Source organism: Vanellus vanellus, assembly GCF_965231255.1.
Source record: "Vanellus vanellus genome assembly, chromosome: Z".
NCBI classification, from domain to species: domain Eukaryota; kingdom Metazoa; phylum Chordata; class Aves; order Charadriiformes; family Charadriidae; genus Vanellus; species Vanellus vanellus.
The window spans coordinates 4,636,757-4,659,224 of record NC_138908.1 but is presented as its reverse complement, the minus strand read 5'-3'; positions in this window follow the sequence as shown (position 1 = coordinate 4,659,224).

Genomic DNA, 22,468 nt, shown 5'->3' with positions numbered 1-22,468 from the left:
ACCTTCTTTCACACACAAAATTAGGTCTAGGTTTCTCAGTCATGTGGTCAAAACTGAACTTCATCTCCCAGTGGCAGTACCAGATCAAAGGAGAGCATGTAGTCATGGCATAGTTCATCCGAGAGCTCTGAAGAGCTATTTCTCTTCAGAGAAGGTAAGAGGCTCTGTGATTTTTGTCTCCTCAGCCCCAGTACTGATGGTCCTCAAGGACCCGACCTTTTATCACAGAAGCAGTGGACATCCTAGCTTTCCAGGACACGGGCACAAGGAATGCAAGCAGGGGTGGCAGCTGTTTGCTGCTCCAGCAGCCTCCTGCCCCATTTCTGCTGTAGTTAGAGCTGGCTGATCACATCCATGCTGTTCTCAGAGATCTTCAGGAGACTTTTGGAAACTTGAGAGCAGCACTGTCCAGACAAATTTGGGTAGGCAACCCAAAACTTTTCAGGTTTTCATGTCCAGAAGCAACATGACCTCCTAGGAAAGAAGGATCTCCTGCCCTCCTGCAGCATTCTGGCTGGGTATTGAGTAAGGATAAGTGCTTTTATGAATATTTCCTTTCCAGTGCTGATGGCAGAGCTGATCTGAAGGTTGAGATTGACAGTGTGTAGGTCAAAGGAGTCTGACTGTTCATTCTGCTGCCCTTCTGCACAGTCTGTGAAGCTTATGCAAGCAGAACAGCAAAGACTTTAAGCTGCCAAGCAGGAAAAAGAAAATGAAAGCAGAATAACTAAAAGTACTGTTGGTGAAGGAAGAAGTGTTGTTTAGGATGCCCCAGACAGGTTTGCTACAGATCAGATCTGAAACTTAATGACATCAGTAAAAATATTTTCATGGATTTTGGTGGGATTTGGATCACTGACAAATGGTTTAAGGCAGGTCGAAGAGGAGATGGATTAATGTATGTGCATATCACATACAACTGCCTAACGTTGCGACAGCGTGTAAGATACATGCAATACAGCATGTATGCTTTGGAATTTTATCAGTATCAGGGAGGAAAATTATAGTAACAAGTGACCTTAGTTTGCTTGAAAAAAAACAGGGCAGAAAAACATCTAAATTCATTTTACCATGTTTATAACACTCCGTAACAGAGATTAGGCATGAAAGCAAACACACAACAAAATGATCATTGTACCTCTAGAGTTGCATGTAAACTGAGTTGTTGCTACACTGTTAGTATCATTTACCTTCAGATTCCCTGATATAGTACAACAAATAGAGATTTCTCTAATTCCATCTTGATTGACAGAATTCATACAAAGTTCCATAAAGTCACTTTGTACACATGTAAACCTATGTAGAAAAAATGTTTAGGTTTTCATAGAATTCTGCTAGTTGACTACAGCAATACTGTACAAAGTAGAGGAGGGTAAGGGGATATATGAGGGCTTAGGGCTGAACAGACTAGCACAATTACACCCTCACAAAACAAAATCCCCATTTGTGGGTTCTACCTTGCATTGGATTTCAGAAGGTCCAACTTTCAGTGAAAGATATTGAACCTGAAACCAGCTCCAGATTTAGCTTTATTCCTATGTGGGGAATTAGATATCTCCAAAACACGCACCCAGCTTACTTCCTCAGCTCATACAGCGAGGGAATGCCTTTCCTCTGACCTTGCTTTATCTATGATTTAAAAAGGAGCTTTTGACTGAAACACAGAGGATCAAATATTTTAGTTAAGCATCTGGTTACATTCTTAACAATAAAGAGTATTGAAGCTAGTTCTCAACACAGACATGGTCTAATCGCCTCCCCCCCCCCCCCCCTTCCCTTTATAAAAGTCTAAAGAACAGTAAACATTTGGAAAAATAAAGAACAGTAGACAAACTGAGGAGAAGGAGAGGAAGCAATAACAAAAATAAGTATGTTTCATATAATTAACAAAGTTATCCTCCTGAGAGATTTTTAACTAGCTAAAGATAAATCTTTCTTCTGTTAAATACCACTTTTATTTTTGACAAAATAACAATTCTTCTTCAGTTCAACAAAGAACTGGACCCAATCTCAATCATCTGAAAACACTATCTGACCAAAAATATTAGAAAATAAGTTGCTTTGTGGTGTGCACGATCACTCATAATACTTTTAAACTAAATATTCTTTCTATTCTTATGAAATGTGGCAAGAAGAAAAACCTTATAGAATTTATAAGATTACAAGAATTGCTAAGATTAAGCTATTCCCATGAACATCAATGAAAGGCTGTTTTGAACAGAAAGAAAATTTGTAGTTTCTGTATATCTTACATGACAGAGAAATGTTATTGTATCAAGAAAAAAAAACCCTGCGGTTCATATCAAGTTAATGGTTAACTTTATTTCTAAAAGTTTAATATTCCATCAAAGGGAAATGAAACTTTAAATTTTGCCACTAAAAAATTCACCTTGAAGAAACTCTGTTATAAGAGGTACAGAGACCTTACTGTATGCCCTGGCACATATAGATTACTTTGCAGCAAAACAACAAATTGAGTTGTCTACCATGTAGGTGACACTTCAATTGCTTTCTTTTTATTTTAACAACTGTTTGGAGGATGAAGAAAAGGGAGAAGTTAAAAATACTCTGTTCTACATGGCTTGAAGAGTTATTGCAAGTTAAATGTTATTTGAAGAAAGTATCTTATCAAAAGCATGAAAAAGATTTCAAGATTTTTCTGGTTTTGACTTTGGTATATTTCCATGGGGAAATATGAACCAACACAGGAAATGTCAAAAAGTAGGCAATTTTATGAGATTTTAGAGTAGCATCAGGTCCAATTTTATTAAGTTCATTGGTGTAAGTTTACCAAGACTTCTGATGAAAGGTTGTCTTTTCAAAGATTCTTTGTTCAGAAAAAATAGTGGGTTTATAACACACTGTCTCAGACATAATATATTATAGCACCTTTGTAGATTGTAGCATTATTACCTACATATTGAAAGTTTGATTTCTTTTTGATAGCTTGACAGAGATGCTCCATTTTTATATTATTCCTAGTGTTTCACAGAATTTGTTTCCTGGAGCAGCCAAAAAACAAACAACTTAGAGTCTCTGCATCAGAGCACAAGTTTTTCACACCAAGAAGCTAAGGTGGCTCAGGCATGACTTCAAGATTTATTTGGCAGTTTAAAAGCAGAAAATGCACACAAATTAAGCACAGAAACTTTGCAGGGAATGCTTCACTTCCAAAACCCTTTATCCAATCCCATCCCAATTTAGACTGCTGCATGTCTTCAGTCACATCCATGAATGAGCACTTAACAGATTTGTGCAAGTTTTGTGATCCTTAAATGCTTTTTGCTGTCTGTTTTTCTACAGGTTTGTTTTATCCCTCTATCGTGCTATTCTGTGTATTTCAAGTTCATACCTGGTTCATTGAGACAAATAGTAGAGGTTAGTCACATGATGGCCGTTGCACAGTAATGCTCTTATTTCTCTCACTGTTTGAGCCAGGCTGGCTCAAAAAGAAGCTCTCCTCAGCTTCTCAGAAGAAGAGAAGTTGCAGTTAATCTGAATTTTCTAATATAACTGGACCCCCTCCCCACTTTTCATTTTAGTCCATCTTAAAAAGACACTTAGTCTGCAATTTCCAGAGGAAAAGACAAAAAAACATCACCTTCCCTCATGCCAAATTTATTGCAATTTTTGTGCCATTTTCCACATCAGTGTGCTATAATTTTATTTTTATTGATACTGTTAATAGAAAGGATTCTTTTTTGTGCATTGTAGGGCAATAAACATGCTGTCAGTTCTAAGTAAGAAAACAAAAAATACTTAAAGGCAGAAAAGCAGATCTTGGTGCATCTCCAGTCCCTAAATCAAATTCCTCCTTAAAGCAAAGATATCCCCATCCATGTACAGAGATCTAGGGTACCCCTTATTTTCTTTAGTAGCGCATTTGTTTCTTTTTTATATTTGACATGACCCAAGTTTCTTTAACCACTTTTCCAGTGGTATTCCTTGTGATATTTCATGGCCGGATCACTGAAGATTTGTGAGTCAAGGGACGATCCTGTCCAACCTGCCCTCTGAAGGGCTGTTGTCATCTATGGCAGGCTGGATAAATATGACAGGTTTTTTACCTACACTTTCCTCACTATTCACAATTCCTTCTTCCCTTCTCAAAGAGAAAGATGCCCAGTAGGCCACCAGCTTTCATTTCTTCTCTTCCTTGTGTGAGGAAGCCCTCATGCTCAGAGGACTCCTGAACTGGATCTAGGACTTTTTGACAGATGCACTTTCTGTCCTCAGCACCTGCCAGGCTGATGTGAAAAGCTGAGAGTCATACAGAAAACTTGAGTTACATGTGCACCTTTGTTCTGGTGGGATGCTGCAAGAATGACATCACGTTCTTATTATTTGTATTTATGGCAATGTGCTCAAAACTGAGAAAAAATACTAATCTAAGAGGCGTGTCCCACAAACCTGGCTACCACGGTTTTGTGCTCTACACTACCATTTGCTGTTTCTTGCTCATAGGAGTGGTTGGCAAGGGACGGAACATGACCAGGCAGGCAAGGCAGGGCAAAATCACCGCTCTGATTTTTACCCAGTGCAGTGGTTCCCGTGTGACACATAGAGGTCACTGAGATCATCTTCAGGTTGATCTGAGTTATATCAAAAGCGATTTGAGCTCCCAGATGGTTTGTAACAGGGTGCGCTGGAATTGCCTCAGCTCTTATTCAAAATTTTCGTTTATTGCAGTTGTGAAGATCAGACCCAATTGTTTTGTTTGAAGAAAAACTGAAATAGGAAGTGCCATTCAAAAGCGCAGCATTGAAAGAGGGACTATGCTGGTGGTAAACCAAAGTAGGAAAGCGGGTTGGAGATACAAAGCCCACTCCAGAAGAGGAAGAGACAGACCATTAGCATTTGGATGTCTTTCAATTATTTCTTATTTTCTTCTTCATTTTTTCTTGTGTAAACAGGCAGCTTGCCAGAGCAGTTCATCCCAGAAAGGATCAAGATGATCAGACACTGAAGTGCTCTGTACCAAACCGAGCATCCTGTCCAGCAGAGGAGCATGAGAAGTTGCCATCAACAACTAAAACAGTCTTCCTGCAGCAGTTCATCTTCTCCAGTGACTGCTGCCCAGCCTGTTCTCCACTGTGACCACATCATGTGCCTGAAGGTGAGAGCAGGATAAGGGCACAAAACCATCAGGTTTTAATAGGGCAAAGGTATTTGGAAAGGAGATAAGAGCATAGAAATAAGAAAGAACATGACTGAAATAAGAAAGAGCATGATGGAAAAGGAAGGGGAGAGAAGAATTTGTTGAGTCCTTCAGTGGAGCCAAGAACAGAGAGACATGAAGCTGCAGAAAAAGCAGAAAAGACTGCAAAATCAGCTCTTGAACAGGGAACACAGACACCGTTATTTTACAAATATAACAAATACAACATTTGAAAACTTACACCGAAGAAGGAAATCACTTGGTACCTGGCCTTCTTAATTCTATGGCAAAAGAGTATAAGAACATGAGACTTCAGAGACAGAAGATAAAGTAGTGTTTGTGGTCTTACAAGAGGCAAATGCTAATGATGAAAAGAAAGATCCAGAGTTTACATTATAAAAAAACATAGTTGCAGACAATAATCCCAGTAGAAGTAATACTGTCAGAAGTAAGGAGTAGAATGCACTGCAGAAATGAGAGACACTGCCAACTTGTAAGTCTTGGAAAGGGCACAAGCTAGGGGTGGAGGTCAACAGAGAAAAGGGATTTGGTGTGAAAGATCATAGAGAAGGATCAGTTCCAAGTAGAGATGAGTTGAAAACACATCAATGCAGTAAGATGTGGGAACCGATGAACTATTTTAGGATAAAAGGTAAGATAAGGAATAGGAAATGAGAGGCAGCAAAATGGAAGTGCTAGAGGAGAGATTGGGGGACTTGAAATACAAATAAAGGGGGTGTGAGCAGTCAAAATCAAATGGGAGATACAATAAAAGATGTGTAGTGACACCAATTGCAATAGAATGCAATCAAAACAATTAAATTAAGTTTTTACAAAATTATACTGTCTGATTGTTTTTGCGGTAAGCAGTTTCATTTCACTTATTTACATTAACTGAAGCTCACAGTATTTTGTTCTTGCTTGACAGATAGACAGTTGAGACAGATAAGTTAATAGAGCTGTCTACAAGGAAGAGAGATTTGAGGTGAGAGTGGAGAATGGTTGGCTGAAGAACCAAGCACATTGGCCTGGAATCCTCAACTTTTTTAGAACTGCCAAACAGCTAGCCCTTGGTAAATGAATGTAATTTAAAAATACATGGTTTTATTTTGATATTTTAAATGTATGTTAATTTTTTACATAGCCTTTAAAATTAGAATTATTCTAGGATTTTAACCATATGCTAAAGTCAGTTCTAGTATGAGTCACAGAATCACAAAGAAGTCTAGGTTGGAAGTGACTTCTAGAGAAGATCCAAACTTCTGGGCCTTGGATTAGGATACCTGGAGCCTTGTCAAGCCAAGATATGAATATTTCCAGCAAGGTAGATTACCACTACCCTAGGCAAACTGTTCCAATATTTAAGGGTGCTCTTAGTGAAGTTTTTCTTATATCCAGACAGCATTTCCCCCGAAGCACCTTGTGCCCCTCGTCTCTTGTCCTGTCACCATGCATCATCGTGAAGTGGGGACAGCTTCTACTCTATAACAACCTTTTAGATATGAGATTACTTTGGTCCCCTGAGCCTTGTTTTCCCCAGGCTGAAAAAACCCAATGCCTTCAGCCTTTCTCCATATGTCAGGTTCCCCAGCACTCTGACGACCTTGTTGGCTCCAAATTGGATCCCCTCCCATTTTCCAGTGCCTCTCCTGAAACGTTTTAAAATCATTTTGCCATGTGAACGGATTGGCTCCTGTGAGCTGGTGAAGGAAGGACGCCTTTATATGCTAATCCTACAGATTCTTTTCAATATCTCCAGTAGCCATCTGCTTTATCTTCCTTCCTATCATCAGCTGTGATAATCCATAGCTTCTCCACGTCCTTACTAAGTCTCTTCTCCTCCACAACCACAATACATGCACGTTTCCTGCCACAACAGTTCCCATCAGTGTTTACTCACATCATTCTCCTCCAGTCTTTACTGAGCTTTGTTTTGCATGATGTTCAAGCAAGAGGCAACATGTGTTGACTCTAGCCATAATGGACGACACGTTGGCCTCCTTATTTCCTAAAGGGTACAAAGCGCTCCTTTTCTTTGCAGAGGACTGTTTGCTTTAAGAGTTCGGGGGAATAAGATGTATTAGGCTTGGGAGGCGATTTCTGAGAAGGTCCTTTATTGAATGAGCATACAAAGTCTGGTGATCCATGAGAGCCAGAAAGTAAAAGGTTAAAGGTGTGAGTGAGAGAAAACAGGAACAGCTGAATTCTAGACAGAAAGCACTGTCTGCCTTCAGCGCAGTTAAGAGAAATTGTCAGAGAGGGACCAAGAGAATAACTCAAGAAACATGATGTCACAGGATATGTGTCTGTGACATTAATGTTACTTATGATTTATTGATCTGACTGATGACCTAAAGAATATGTAGAAACCAGAGCAAAAGTAAAAATCAGAAAATGGCAGATGGGGGCTTATTCTATGGTAACATTCAGCAAGACTTTTTTATCTTTCATGACTTTCAGAGCTGAGATTTAGAAGTAAAAAGCTGTTCTTTGGATACTTCGGCAGACTTTGAACTGAAATAGGTTTTCTTCACAGCTTTTGGGTGTCTTTGTTCAACAGAGGCTGTTGCAGCTGAAACTAAGCACAAAATGTAATGCCAATACATTCACAGTGCTGTTTCCCAAGACAATTAAATGTATTTGTTCACCAGCCTTGGCACAATTTTAATCCAGATACTTAATCTAGGTTCAACACAAGGTTGACAGCCCACAGAGGAAACGAGTAGTGATCTGGAACTGGATAATAAAACAGAATAACTCGGAAATGTGCAACTGTGTAGATCTGGAATGAGAAAATTTAATTTAAGATAGGAAGAGCTGAAGGACTATACAGACACCCGTCTTCCTTGTAAATGGGAATCCTTACAGGGAGAATTACACCACTTTCGTAGGCACATCAGGTCTGAGATCTTCAGCACACAGAGAGCGTGGCACTGCTACATAATACTGTGACCTTAAAAAAGGTGACTAAAAGCTGTTGAAAATGGAGGACAAACAAGCCCCGATGCTGTCAAAAAACTCAAAAAGAGGCAATGGGCTGGAATGCTGCTCCAAAGCAAAAGAGGGACTGAGAGATGGACCTCTGGTGGCGTGGAACTCAGCAGAAGAGAATTTTTGAGGAGTGGAGAAGGCAATACAGGAGTCCAGGTGAGTGCACAGGGAACACAAATGAGGTTTTTCTGGATTCCGGGAAAAAAAAAAAACATGGAGGAAAGAGAAGAATCATGTGAGAGAACAGGTTGTGGGGAAGAAGAATAGGTAGCAGAAAAATTTAATGAGTCTGAAGGCAGAAAGAGGGAAGAAATATATTTAGTGCAAATGAGAGTGGAAACAAAATGATCACTTTTTGCCTCCTAAACCAGAACCACGAAGAAGAAGTAGATTCTTACCCCTATTCTTGCTGAATGGTTACTGAACAGCTGCAGCTTTTCCACTGGAGTCTTAAGTTACCATTAGGTCTTTTTTTCCACTAAAAGCAAGTATATTTTATATTATATATTACATATATATATGTACCGCAAGTATATTTTCCTAGATTTAATCTGCAAACCTCCAACTGCTGCACTGCTCAGGTATGTGTTGTTTGGGTGTGCATAGGTCTGTGCCGGGGAAACCATGGAAAGATTTGGTGTGTATGAAAATATCTCAGGATTGATGGTGGAAAGGGAATGAACGTTCTTCAAAGTGAGGGGAAAATAGCTGAAGTCTGTGGCTTGGAAGCTCACAGTGTAGCAGAAGATAGAGGGTAAGGTATGCTGGAGACAGGAGCCTGAGATTCAGAGCTAGACTTCTGCAAGGATCAAGAATATTTGGCCGTGCCCTCAGGTCAGACCCGCCTAATATTTTCAGCAAATTATGTGATGTGACCTGTCCCCACAAATCACTGCAGACTGCTGGTGAAAGGAGTTTTCCCATCTAACACTGCAGTTACATAAAGCTCAGCTCTGTGAAACCAGGACATAACATAGCACCAAAAAAGTGGAACAAACGCGCTTTTGCGAGCCTCCTAGCTGTAAAAACCCTAGCCGTGCTGGGATTCTGCTGTCCTCCAAAAGGTACATTAGGATGCACAAACATGTTGACATGTTGAACGTGCTCATGCTGACACATCCTGAAAAGGGTATGTCATCTGAGATTCCAGTCCCTCGTGCCAGTTATTTGCATAGCGCTGTCGGAGGCTCTCAGGAGTGTGTATGTATTCTATGTATTTGCTGGAATAAACAACATGGATAAGGCTTCTCAGATGCGTAGTCAAAAGGGAGTTCGCTGACTACACAAGATTCTACATATTTTGCAGCAAGTTCAGAGATCTAAATAGAAAACATGGCTCACAGGGACACTGGGTAGACTTGTGACTCCATCCTAGGTACCTGGGGTCCATAAACCAGTGAATGGATCACCCTCATCCATATGCAGTTTAGGTTTCTACTTCTCCAGGAATATTTTCAATGATAGTCCCTCTTAAATAACTGCAATGTAAATGTTATTCAATACAAGTCACTGATATGTATTAGAATTTGCATTACTTTTAACTCTTTCAATTAAATGTCAAACAACTTCAATTAAATGGCAGAAGTGAAATCACTTGTAGAAAACAACACAAGATTTTTCTTGAATGCAGTATATCTTTCAACTAAGTGCAAAGAATCTCACACACTTATACAGCAAAAGAATCACAACTCTGTGATACAACCTTTACTTCACTGAACATTAATAACACTTGACGAAAATCCTATGAGCTTGATTCAAGTCTTGGGTCATGTGTATTAAATCATAGGTAATTCTGCTAAGTTACATCAGGGTAAAAACCTCAGAAATATACAAAAGGAACAAAACTACAAAGTGCTGCAACAGAAAGAATTTGAGTAGAAATTTGATCTCTTGAGAGATTTTGATATGCAGTGCTACTTCTAAGTAATCTTGAGAAATTTTCAATGAAAATCACAAACCAAATCTGCCGTGCTGTTTGTCTCACTGGAAGCTTTCATCCTTGAAACAAAATTAACTGAATGAAAATTTTCCACAAATGAAAAACAGTTGAACATGTTCACAGATATCTTACTTTTTTCCAAAATAATATGTTGGGAGCAAAAATAAAGACGGAAATTTTTGATTCTTCTAGAAAATATGGATAACTTGACCATAGCATTTTCTTAAAGTGTATGAAAAAGAAGATTGATGATGAATGTATTTACTTCCTCATCTCACATACTGTACGAAGTGATTTAAGCAAACACTATTTATTCCTACATACTATGATACTTTCAAAATCCATTCTTGTCTACTTTATCTGTAATATACAAATGTCAAGGAAATACTTTCCTGGATTGGACAGATCAAATGTGATGTACAGCAGTTCATGAATGGAAAACCAATAAAGTGCAAAGTCTACCAGTCAAACATTAACAATGTGTGTGATGCATATGTGGAGCTACAGCATCGTAACCAATTTCCTCCATAGGGGGAGCAAAACAGGCTGACATTCTTTGTAAAAATTAGCTTTCTAATATTGCTCTCAGATTTTTCTTTCCCTTTGAAAGTGTTTTTTCCCAAATAAAAAAAAAATTAAAACTGAATCCTGCTGATCTGTCCTATGCTCATTCTGGCATAAATCAGGTGTAATTGCCTCAAAGTGAACCTATACCATACTGAAACTGATGAAAGGAGGACTGAATCACTTCTAACACTATGTATTTCTCTGTCAATGTGGAAAGGACATTTATGGAAAACCAATAAATTCCCATCAGTGAATAAACATTAAAATATGAATAAAATCTTTCTAAGTATTTATAAATATTTCTGATAAAATATTTCTGTTCGAAGTTATCTTATCTTATCCTCGAAATAATCCTGCATGGAAAAATGAACCCATTCCAGTTTCAGCTGTAAGTTTCTCATGGGAATGGGAATTGATACAATAAATTGAAGCAGCTTATTGTTGTTGCTCTCTAGTCTTTGAGTTACATTACCAGAGCTGCTTCTCTGAGCTCATCCCTCAGTGGTGGTGGTTAATAATCTTTCAATGCAGAGAAAGTTAAGGCTTCTTTTTCTGTTTTCTGTTTCTTTTTAATGTGCATTAGCTCAACTAGCTGAGAAATGCCTTGAAATGTATTTTGGAGGGAAAAACAAAGCAAACGTAGTTATTACTGAAATTATTTCCTTCCTCCCCCAGCAAAAAAAAAGTCTCAGGCTCAGTGAAAGACTGAAAAAAAAAATGCACATGAATCAATTATGAAAAAGAGAAAGTTTCTTTGAATGAGGAAAAGCTGATTGGAATTAAGATAGGCTTTGTTCATATCTGCAAGGTACAAGGAGAGGACTTTTCAGTGGAACAGAAAAGGGGGATTTGGGAGTGTTTGGCTGCTTAACGCTATAGTGCTTCAGAGCCCATGTGAAAATTTGCTGCTAGCTATTAATCATCATTGTGCCCCTGCAAAGAAGCTGTTACAATGATGACTATATGTCATTATATTCCCACTGTAAGTAACGAATCAGAGAGCTGGGAAAGTTGGATAAGAGCGGCTGGCAAACTTTTAAGCGGCGGAATCTATTTAAATAAATTTACATCACATTTGCTACTTTTGCTGGTATGGGAATCATACTTTAAAATGAAACAATATGCTGTGTTCGTGGGCCCTGGTCTTTTATTCTCCTGTCTCTGAGCCTACTTTCCAGGTCAGCCTTTGCCAGCGCTGACAGCACGCTTTTCTCATAGCCTCTCCTTCTCATAGCCTTTGGTTGCTTTCAAGTTCAATTTAGCACAATGAAGTTGTTATGCATGACAGTTTGGAGAGCAGAATAGGTGGTGTCTGAGCCCGCTGTGTCGCTACAAAGTGGGCTCATTCTCCGCAAGCCGGCTCAGTTACTGAAGCCTTGCTGGTGGGACACTGCAGTGGACTTCCAGACGTTCCCATCCTGACGAAAACAATTAGCTTCAAACTGCAAGAAGCCGCGGGGTCGCCCTTTCTTTCAGTGAGACCGCGCCATTTAATATGCTGCAGTGGATTTCAAATTCGTGTTGATTTATCCTGTTGTACTCTTCTTTTATGGTCTTTATTTACAGATGTGTAAAGAAACAGGGAAAGTTTGAGTCTCACACGGTTCAAGAGCTTTATTAGAAATCTAAACCATTGTTTTATGTTTATTTTATAAAGAAATAGAGTTGAAGCATGTCAGGCTTAATTCCATTAGGCTGAACTGCCTAAAAGAGAGCCCTGAGGTCCCTCGAACAGAACCTGAAAGTGTCTCTTCTGCTAACCATCAGCAGCAAGCCAAACAATAAACAACCCCAAAACGTTCAAGATGCCAACATGGTTGTCTGCTACAAGAATACCAAAAAGAGCTAAAAAATCATTTATAAATGGCAAATTGCACAAGTATTAAAAATAAGTTCATGTTGAGCCTGCGTCGAGGTACTGCAAGCCGCTTGTCTGTGCCAGGCACAGCTCGGCATGCCTGGTTGTCTTCCTTGCTAACGACATCGTGGGCCACCGAATTCAACAGTACAACACAGTTGCTACTCCGATGGGACAAATATTATTTTATTTTTGCACGTACTTAGCTATTAACACAATGATATCTTTCTTTTTTTTCTTATCAGGCACTACTAGCCTTGTCATGGCAAAGCAATTCGGTTGCACACTACCTGACTGTGTGCTGTTAACAGATGCGCTCAGCTTCCTAGACTCCCCAGTAGAAAAGAATCAGTCGTCTCGATTATGGATCTTGCTAATTGCTGGGTAAACCCGTCAAACAATTCTCATTCTAGATTAAAAATTAGCTCAAAGAGTATTTCAGCAATCCTTCCGTGAAAAACTGCATTATTAGAATAGTAAGGTGCTCCCACCCCCTTTGCCTCTTCTCTCGCTATCCAACCCCCCTCTTTTTTTTTTTTTTTTAATCTGCAAGAACAAAATATTATCTAAATTCCTTCTTTGTAAACTGCTCGGTTTGACTCTGTGCTGTTGAAAGGTAAAATGAAATTATACCAGCAAGTCTTTTATGTCTTAAAAATGATTTCTGTTTATCTAAAGAACCAGATAATGTAATTAAAATGTCTAGCTTTGAAAAACACAAAATGCATCTATTACAACTGCAAGAATGTCACAAGCTGGTCTGATTGCAGTTTGAGTTTCAGTAGGTTGATTTTTACTACTGCTAATTAACCTTCCTCCAACAATATATGAGTATGCCTTGGTGTATTTAGCAGGCTATAACAAAAATTAAAATAATCAGTACTAAATTTAAGGCCAGATGTAGACTTCTTGGTCAAAAAAGGGAGAGGGAGTTAGAATACTTGCTTTCTGGTACAATTTATACCAGTGTGTCAGACCACCAGAGCTATTCTTAACTGTTAAATACAGAAATTTTCTGTCATTTATTCACAAAAGGCCAAACATCATTATTTTTGCAATATTGATGCAGCTAAACAGTTCCTTTAAACATTATTTTTGCAATATTGATGCAGCCAAACAGTTCCTTTATTAACGAATGGCCTCATGTGAAGAATGTGTGATACATGATGGTTTTTATTCCTTATTTAAGAGGAGTGCAAATAAGTTGTGTCACTGAGAAGCCAAGTTAAATTATAAAAGAAAATGGTGCATGAACCAGCCTTTAAAATCACAAGAAGAACCTTTGCTTGATATACTTTATCCAAACAATATGGCTTTGTTGTACTTCTTCAAACATCAGTGATATAGGCCTCACCGATTCTATCAGTAGCAGATTTAGGTCTGCAAAATGGAAAAGAGACGCTGAAATACAACATTTTTCAGGACAAAATGGAATACAAAAAGAAAAGAAAATAGGAAGAATGAGAAGAGAACAGAGTCTTGAAACCAGATTAGTCCCAATACACAATCACCATGAATCAGGAATGCTCTAAACAAGAATGTACATGGTCACGTCAATCAAAAAATGGAAGCTAATTTTATGCCCATAAAGACAAAATGTTTAAATTCTGTAAGTCAATTTTATCATATTTTTTTTGTGGTCGTGATGGCCTCAGTGCAAGAAGCAAAGTTTACAGGAAGAGTTAATATCTCTTTTGAGGCTGGGATGTTGGGAAGTGCTCATGAACCTGAAAGTGTCCCTGTTTTTTCCAACACGTCGGTTGCATTAACAAAAGATTTTACTCCTCCTATAAACTTGTTTAGGGGGTTGGGAAAATTTTACTCCTAAGTAACCCAATTTTCCAAAAACTGATTGTTGCAACTCCTCTTGATGCTAGTAGGAATTGCTGGTTTTACAGCACATCCAAAACAGGCAAAATCAGACTCAGAAGCCTACTTTTAGGGTAATTCACTCAGAAATACAGATGCTGATGCTAGAAAAACACCCACACATACACTAGTTAAGTAATGCTGTGATGTTGGTGGCATACTTGTGTTTGCACATACATGCATACAAAGTGGTGGAAAATTTGTTATGCAGATAACCTTGCTGTACTACACTGATTCTCTTTGCTGTTGTGTTCTATTATTTCACAGTAATTTAGCACTGGTTTCTCTTTCTTAATTTTCCCAACAAACATAGCACCAAGAGTAGTCAGAGCAGATTTATCTGGGTCTAAGATCATTGCTCTCTCCAGAATACCTTGGAGAGCCACGGTGCTGCCTCAATCATCTCCTGCAAGCAGATCCAAAAGCGCAATGTAGCTGGTGTTTCCATCGCCTTGGGATTCAAAGTGGTGTTCCATGCGATGAAAATGATTTTTTGTTGTTGTTGTTACCTGTTTCAGAGTGGTTTGGGGGTGGATGAAGCATGAAATATCACTTTGGCAGTGTATTAGTATCCTCACAAGAATATGGTATTTACTCCTGGACTTTAAAGGATCCAGGTTGCACTGTAATCCATAAAACTGGAAACTACCCAGAAACACATATTGTTCTAGTTAAACCCGAATATTTGGCAAGGCTGAGCTGCTGAAGTTGACTAACTCGTTCTGGAGCAATGGGAACTCAGTCAATGCCTAAGTTCAGACATTGACTTTCTTGCAAGCTGCAGGACATGCTTGGCTTCATCTGTCCACCAAGAGGCATTGGTTTAAAGAAAACTGAAAGAAGTGGAGAAAAGGCTCAGTTAAACCTTCCCAGCTGCATTGGCATGGTCTGACGTGGTCAAGGTTTACACATTTGTAATCAAGTGGTAACGAACTTGGGAATGTTTGAGTGCATGATCATGACTGACTACAGGAACTGTTTCACTGCCTTGCATGTACAAGGGAAGGATCACACAGACTAAGTGGGATCAAATAGCCTCAATTTTATTTATAAGCACTGTAAAGGAACCACCTACTACCAGAAACCATATGTCTAAGGAACAGCTGGTTTAGCTTTCAACTGCACTGGGTTTTGACAAGTTAAAGCTGACCTCTACCTGAGCCATAACACTTAAAGGAGTTAGGCCTCTGGCTACCACGCCTGTCCTGTCATAGCTGTGAAGGAGGCAAAAAGCCCATCAGCCACAGCCAGACCTTTCTGGACACCCCTCACGAAAATCTCTCCTGACGTCCTTCTAAGGCAGGTTATGAGGTGTCCCGTCTGGTTATTTTAAAACCTGCTAATTGACCCAGTGACGATGGAGAGGTTGGGGTTGCAGCTTTCCAGATTAAATGAAAAAGCCCTAGGTGAGATCTGGTGGGTCAAATGTAAGGCCAGCTGGAGGTAGGTGAGACTCCCAGTGGCAGGGTCAACCAGTGGAGACCTCACCTGGAGACAACCACTGCCCTCCAGGGCCCTCTCACACCACCACCTGAACATCAGCTGTTACCTGCATTGCAGTACCTGTTTTTATGGGCCAAATGCAGTGCTTCACCATTGCCAATGACACACGGCCTTCTTCTTGCACAGCCTAACTCACACCCTTATCAGGCCAGTTCAGATAACTGGCGTGTAACTGGAGACAGTCTTGAGCTGGTGCCTGTTCACTGGTTTCTGTCAAATTAGTTTGGCGGTCTCGGGCTGGTTCCCAATGGACAGGTGTCCATATCAGAAAACAGTGGCAACAATTGACACTAATTGGCACCCCTGTCGACTGTCTCGGCAGCTTGCAGCCTCTAGAGGTGGTCCCTCGCCATCAGATGAGGCACGCTGGTGGGGAGTTTGCTCTGCTGCAGCCTCTGCCGCACCAGCACTGTGACAAAGGAGCTTGGGCAGTACAAGGAAAAGCAGACATGAAAAAAACCATAGAGAAGTAACTTTGTATGGTAAAACTTGTATTTTTGGGTAAAGCATATAGCAACCAGGAGCTTTTGATATGCAACTGATGCAATGGCGAAGTTTACTGTGGTGGTGAGGTCTGGCTGTACACGGTTCAAGTCCTCGATCAAGCATCAAGACAAACACCAAAATAAATGTCTCCTAAGCAAGACCAAAGAAAACAAACTTTCCTCTGGCCTCATTGTGAAAACAGCAGTAAAAGGAGTTTTAAAGTTCCCTCCAGCACATAGTGCCAGGCCTCACATTTTACATTTTATCCTCTGTACATTGGTTTCCCAAAATCAACGTTTTCGATTAAAGAACTGTGGTTACAGGTAAAACACATTTTTGGAATGAAGAATGATAGCAGTCTTTGGAGGACTTGTATGGGAAAGCAGTTAATAAAGACGCACATTTGCTGCTTTCTGTATCAGCAGACTTCACTACCGCATCTCAGAGCAGCACCACAACTTCAGTTGTCTTCCAAAGTTTGGCAAGCTTGAATAGATTCATTAGTGTTTTTTTTCTTTAGGACCAACGAAGCTCAAAGAACCCCTAACAATGGATCTAATCACTGTCTCTTCCCTGACCCAGGCTTATGTTTTCCCCTTTTTTATCTGCAGACTCTATTTCTGAGCAATTGGATTTCAGAACAAATAAATATCTGCTTTTTTTCCCTTGCTTGCATCTTTTGTGTACATTTTTTCTTTGCAGCCGCCTGTATTTAAACCAGCATGGTAAATGGCAGGGTTCTTCAGGTAATCTTTCATTGGACACAAACGGCCTAGCATTAAAATGCAGATAATGTTACCTCAATTAGAGAACACCGTGCAAAACTTTAAAAAGACATAGCTAAATGTTTGGACTAAACAAGCAAGCCCGCGTTGTTAGGAGCGGCGTTGGGCGAGCCGCAATTTCAATGGCTCCGCTAATGAATAAACGTGAGACTGTATCAACAGTGCCGAACAAACGCCCGGTCTGTGCGCGCGGGGAGTGCAATGGTATCAATTGACTGGTTCTTTGTGGCGGCGATAAAGTACCCTTGAATGTGTCAATGGAGGGGAGGCATGCGGACAATGAAGCCGTGACAGCTGAATGTCAGCAGCGACCTTGAACCTCAACTGGTCCCACCATCCCGGTGACTCCAGCTGCAGCGCGGACATGCGCGGAAGGACGGACAGACGGACCTTCGGCACCGCCTGTCGCTTCCTCTGCTCCAGCTCCCTGCACTGAAATGACAATTTCACCACGCAGCCAGACCCTCCTAATAAGCGCCGGGGAGGGTTCACTTATTAGTGATGTTGCTAACGATATGGTCAGCATCCTAATCAGGCCCTCGCTGGCATTTGCACAACAGAAAACAGAGAGCAAAACCAAAGTCAGTCGCTGCTGATCAAATGCTGCCTATCAGCATCTGCAGCCAAAGGAGACACAAGATGCTCCGCTGCAAAGCAAGTTTTTTCCTTCTTGATTTGAGTGTTGTGTTTCAGAGAACACTTCTTTCATTGATGTAAATAACACATGATTGGTTAAAACACTGCAAGGAAGGGACAATTAGCATTTGTCATGTCGTATTTTCTAATGGAAAACAACGGAATCTTCCTAAAGATCAGCCTTGTGGATTACACATTAGTAATATGCCATTGGGCATACACAGGCAGACACGCGCCCTACACAACGGAGACCTGCAAAGCTTTGTGGCAAAGCACGTCAGTACAGACCAGGAAGAGCATCCCTTTGCTATATGTAAATAAGTCGGCAACCTCTATGGAGGATATGCTTTGGCCACTCCTGCCTTCCCCTCCCTTCCAGGAGGGAGGTCAGGACAAACACCCACGCTGAAGAAGGCAAAGTCCACCTCCTGGCTCCTCACTCCCATCTCATGTGGTTACACTGATGACATGGCAAATAACTTTTTAGAGTGGGAGGGGATAATATACAAACAGTAGGGTTCTTCTGTTTGCACTGAATATTAGTTTGTTAAAAAATTGGTGCCAGGAAGACATTTTCATGGCGTAGAACAAAGACATTTCTCCTTTCTCAAGCATCTGGCCCACCACACCAAGCCCACTGTGCAGTCACACAGAATGTCTGTAAGTTAGGATGAAAATGAATCCAAACCTGGTTTTGGTTTACCGTGGCAGTCCTGTCTTATTTTGATCTTGTCCTTTACATACGATGAACAGCAGTGGAGCATGGTTTTTGGAGAGATGGTATAAACGAACACAACTCAAAATGAATCACAGGCCATGAGCAACTTCTGGCTGGGACCAGGTCTTCCATAAAGTAGGAACTAATGGGGGAACTTTTGCTGACTGTTAGGGGGAGTAATCCAATCTCCTCTTTGGCTCTGGACATGAAGAAAACAATAATGGGGAACTCTACAACCGAAAAAAATTCAGACTTGTTTGAAAAAAAGACTTTTCAACACTTGTACATTTTTTCACAGAATCACAGCATCCCAGACTGGTTCAGGATTGTAAGGGCCCTCTGGAGCTCCCCCAGTGCCACCCCCTGCCAGAGCAGGGGCACCTCCAGCAGTGGCACAGGACATGTCCAGGAGGGTTTGGAATGGCTCCGGAGTGGAAGACTCCCCCCCCTCTCTGGGCAGCTGTGCCAGTGCTCTGCTGCCCGCACAGAAGTCCCTCCTCGTGTTGAGATGGATCTTCCTATGCTCAAGTTTTTGCCCATTATCTCTTGTCCTATCACTGGGCACCACTGAAAAAAGAATGTTCACACCCCCCCGGCACCCTCCCTTGAAGGATTTTATAAGCATTGATAAGATCCCCCCTCAGTCTTCTCTTCTCCAGACTGAAAAGGCCCAAGTCCCTCAGCCTTTCCGCGTAAGAAAGATACTCCAATCCCCTCATCATCTCTGCAGCCCTATGCTGCACCCTCTCCAGCAGTTCCCTGTCCTTCTTGACCCGGGGAGCCCAGAACTGGACACAGTGGCCAGATGTGGCCTCACCAGGGCAGGGCAGAGCAGATGGGGAGGATGACCTCCCTCCACCTGCTTTTCCTTTGTTTCCTGTGGAATTTTTATTATTTTTTCAATGAAGAACCAAAGCCAAAATCAAAAAACATTTCCAGGGTTTTGGTTTTTGTTTTGTTTTGTTTTGTTTTTTTTTCTGGCTACAATTTTGTTCTTGTGGGGGACTTCAACTTCCCGGATGTCTGCTGGAAATACAATGCAGCAGAGAGGGAACAGTCATGGAGGTTCCTGGAGTGTGTGGAAGACAACTTCCTAACACAGCTGGTGAAGGAACCAACTAGGGGAAGTGCCCTACTGGACCTACTGTTTGTTAACAGAGAAGGTCTTGTGGAGGATGTAAAGGTTGGAGGTCGCCTTGGGCAGAGTGATCACGAAATGATAGAATTTTCAATTCTTGATCACGTAAGGCGGGGAGCCAGCAGAACTGCCACCTTGGATTTCCGAAGGGCAGACTTTAGCCTGTTTAGGAGCATGGTCGAGAGTGTTCCTTGGGAGGCAGTTTTGAAGAGCAAAGGTGCCCAGGAAGGCTGGGCATACTTCAAGCAGGTGCTCTTAGAAGCACAGGAGAAGGCCATCCCCTTGTCTCGAAAAACGAGCAGACGGGGAAGACAACCAGCCTGGCTAAATAGAGAACTTTGGCTGGACCTCAGGAAAAAAAGAAAAGTTTACATTCTCTGGAAAAGGGGGTTGGCAACTTATGAGGATTATCAAGATATAACAAAGCTATGTAGGGGGAAAATGAGAAGGGCCAAAGCTCAATCAGAACTCAGCCTGGCCACTGCAGTTAAAGACAATAAGAAGAGATTCTTTGAGTATATCAATAGAAAAAGGAAGACTAGGGAAAACGTAGGCCCACTGGTGAATGAGACAGGTGCCCTAGTGGTGGAGGACGCAGAGAAGGCAGAGTTACTGAATGCCTTCTTTTCTTCGGTCTTCACTGCTAAAGCTGTCCCTCATGAATCCCATACTCTGAATGCAAAGGGGGAGGTCTGGAGAGTGGAAGATTTTCCCTCAGTTGAGGAGGACCGGGTCAGAGACCACTTGGCCAAGCTGGACATTCACAAGTCCATAGGCCCTGATGGCATGCATCCGCGAGTGCTGAGAGAGCTGGCGGATGTTATTGCTAGACCACTCTCCATCGTCTTTTAACGGTCATGGAGAACAGGAGAGGTGCCTGAGGACTGGAGGAAGGCCGACATCACTCCAATCTTCAAAAAAGGCAAGAAGGAGGACCCAGGGAACTACAGACCGGTTAGTCTAACCTCTGTCCCTGGGAAGGTATTGGAGCGACTCATTCTGGATGTCATCTCCAAACACGTTGAGGAACAGGAAGTTATTGGAAGTGGTCAACATGGATTTACCAAGGGTAAATCGTGCTTGACCAATCTGATAGCTTTCTACGATGTTATAACTGGTTGGCTGGATGAGGGGAAAGTCGTGGATGTCATCTACCTTGACTTTAGCAAGGCTTTTGACACTGTCTCCCATGACATCCTCATTAGGAAGCTGAGGAAGTATGGGCTAGATGAGGTGACAGTGAGGTGGATTGAGAGTTGGCTGCGGGACAGAACTCAGAGGGTTGTGATCAGCGGCACAAAGTCTAGTTGGAGGCCTGTAACCAGTGGTGTCCCCCAGGGGTCAATACTTGGTCCTATTTTGTTTAATATATTCATTAATGACCTGGATGAGGGGACAGAGTGTATCCTCAGCAAGTTCGCTGATGATACCAAACTGGGTGGGGTGGCTGACACCCCAGAGGGCCGTGCTGCCAACCAGCGTGACCTGGACAGGCTGGAGAGCTGGGCAGAGAAGAACCTAATGAGGTTCAACAAAACCAAGTGCAAGGTCCTGCACCTGGGGAGGAAGAATGCTAGGCACCAGTATAGGTTAGGGGTGGACCTGCTGGGAAGTAGCTTGGAGGAGAAGGATCTGGGGGTTGTGGTAGACAGTAAATTATCCATGGCCCAGCAATGTGCCCTTGTCGCCAAAAAGGCCAATGGAATCCTGGGCTGCATAGGGAAGAGTGTGGCCAGTAGGTCGAGGGAGGTCATTCTCCCCCTCTACTCGGCACTGGTGAGGCCACAACTGGAATACTGTGTCCAGTTTTGGGCTCCCCAGTTCAAGAGGGACAGGGAACTGCTGGAGCGAGTCCAGCGAAGGGCAACTAAGATGATTAAGGGCTTGGAGCATCTGCCTTATGAGGAAAGGCTGAGAGAGCTGGGACTCTTTAGCCTGGAGAAGAGAAGGCTGAGGGGAGACCTTATTATGGCGTACAAGTATCTAAAGGGTGGGTTGAAGGAGGATGGAGCCAGGCTCTTCTCAGTAGCAACCAATGATAGGACAAGGGGTAATGGATTCAAGCTGGAACACAAGAGGGGGTAATGGGCACACGTTAGAACACAGGAAGTTCTGTTCAAAAACACGGAAACAGTTCTTTACGGTTCAGGTGACAGAGCACTGGAACAGGCTGCCCAGGGAGGTTGTGGAGTCCCCTTCCCTGGAGATTTTCAAGACCCGCCTGGATGCAGTCCTGAGTAATGTGCTCTAGGCAATCCTGCTTTAGCAGGAGAGTTGGACTAGATGATCTCTAGAGGTCCCTTCCAACTCTGATAATTCTGTGATTCTGTGATTCTGTGATTTTTGCATTAGTAATGTAAAACATTGACTCAGTTAATAAAGATTGTTGATCACCATCCTCAGTGACACATTCTGGGAAAATGGATTAGTGCTTTTCTAAAAATTTTAGTTTTTAAAATACTGTTAGCGTTTGAAAAAAGTACTATACCGGAACATTATCATAGACCATATAATATTTGTAATTTGACAGAAATATTTCATGTGTGGGTTGAAATGAGTACCTTAAATTCTGGTCTTTTCTGACCATAAGCAACACAAGCTGGCTTGCCATTTGACTGCCAAGTACAGCTGTTAAGAAAAAGAGAATTTGTTAGACAAGGATGTTGTGAACTGACAAATTGGAGTCTACACTTCAAGAAAAGAATTCATAAATACCGCAGAGTAAGCAAATTGTGCAAAAACTTCACACTGCGATCAGGGCAAATGTTTAGTCACAATGAAATCAAAGTATAATGCGCCATTGCTTTTCTAAGTGCATGA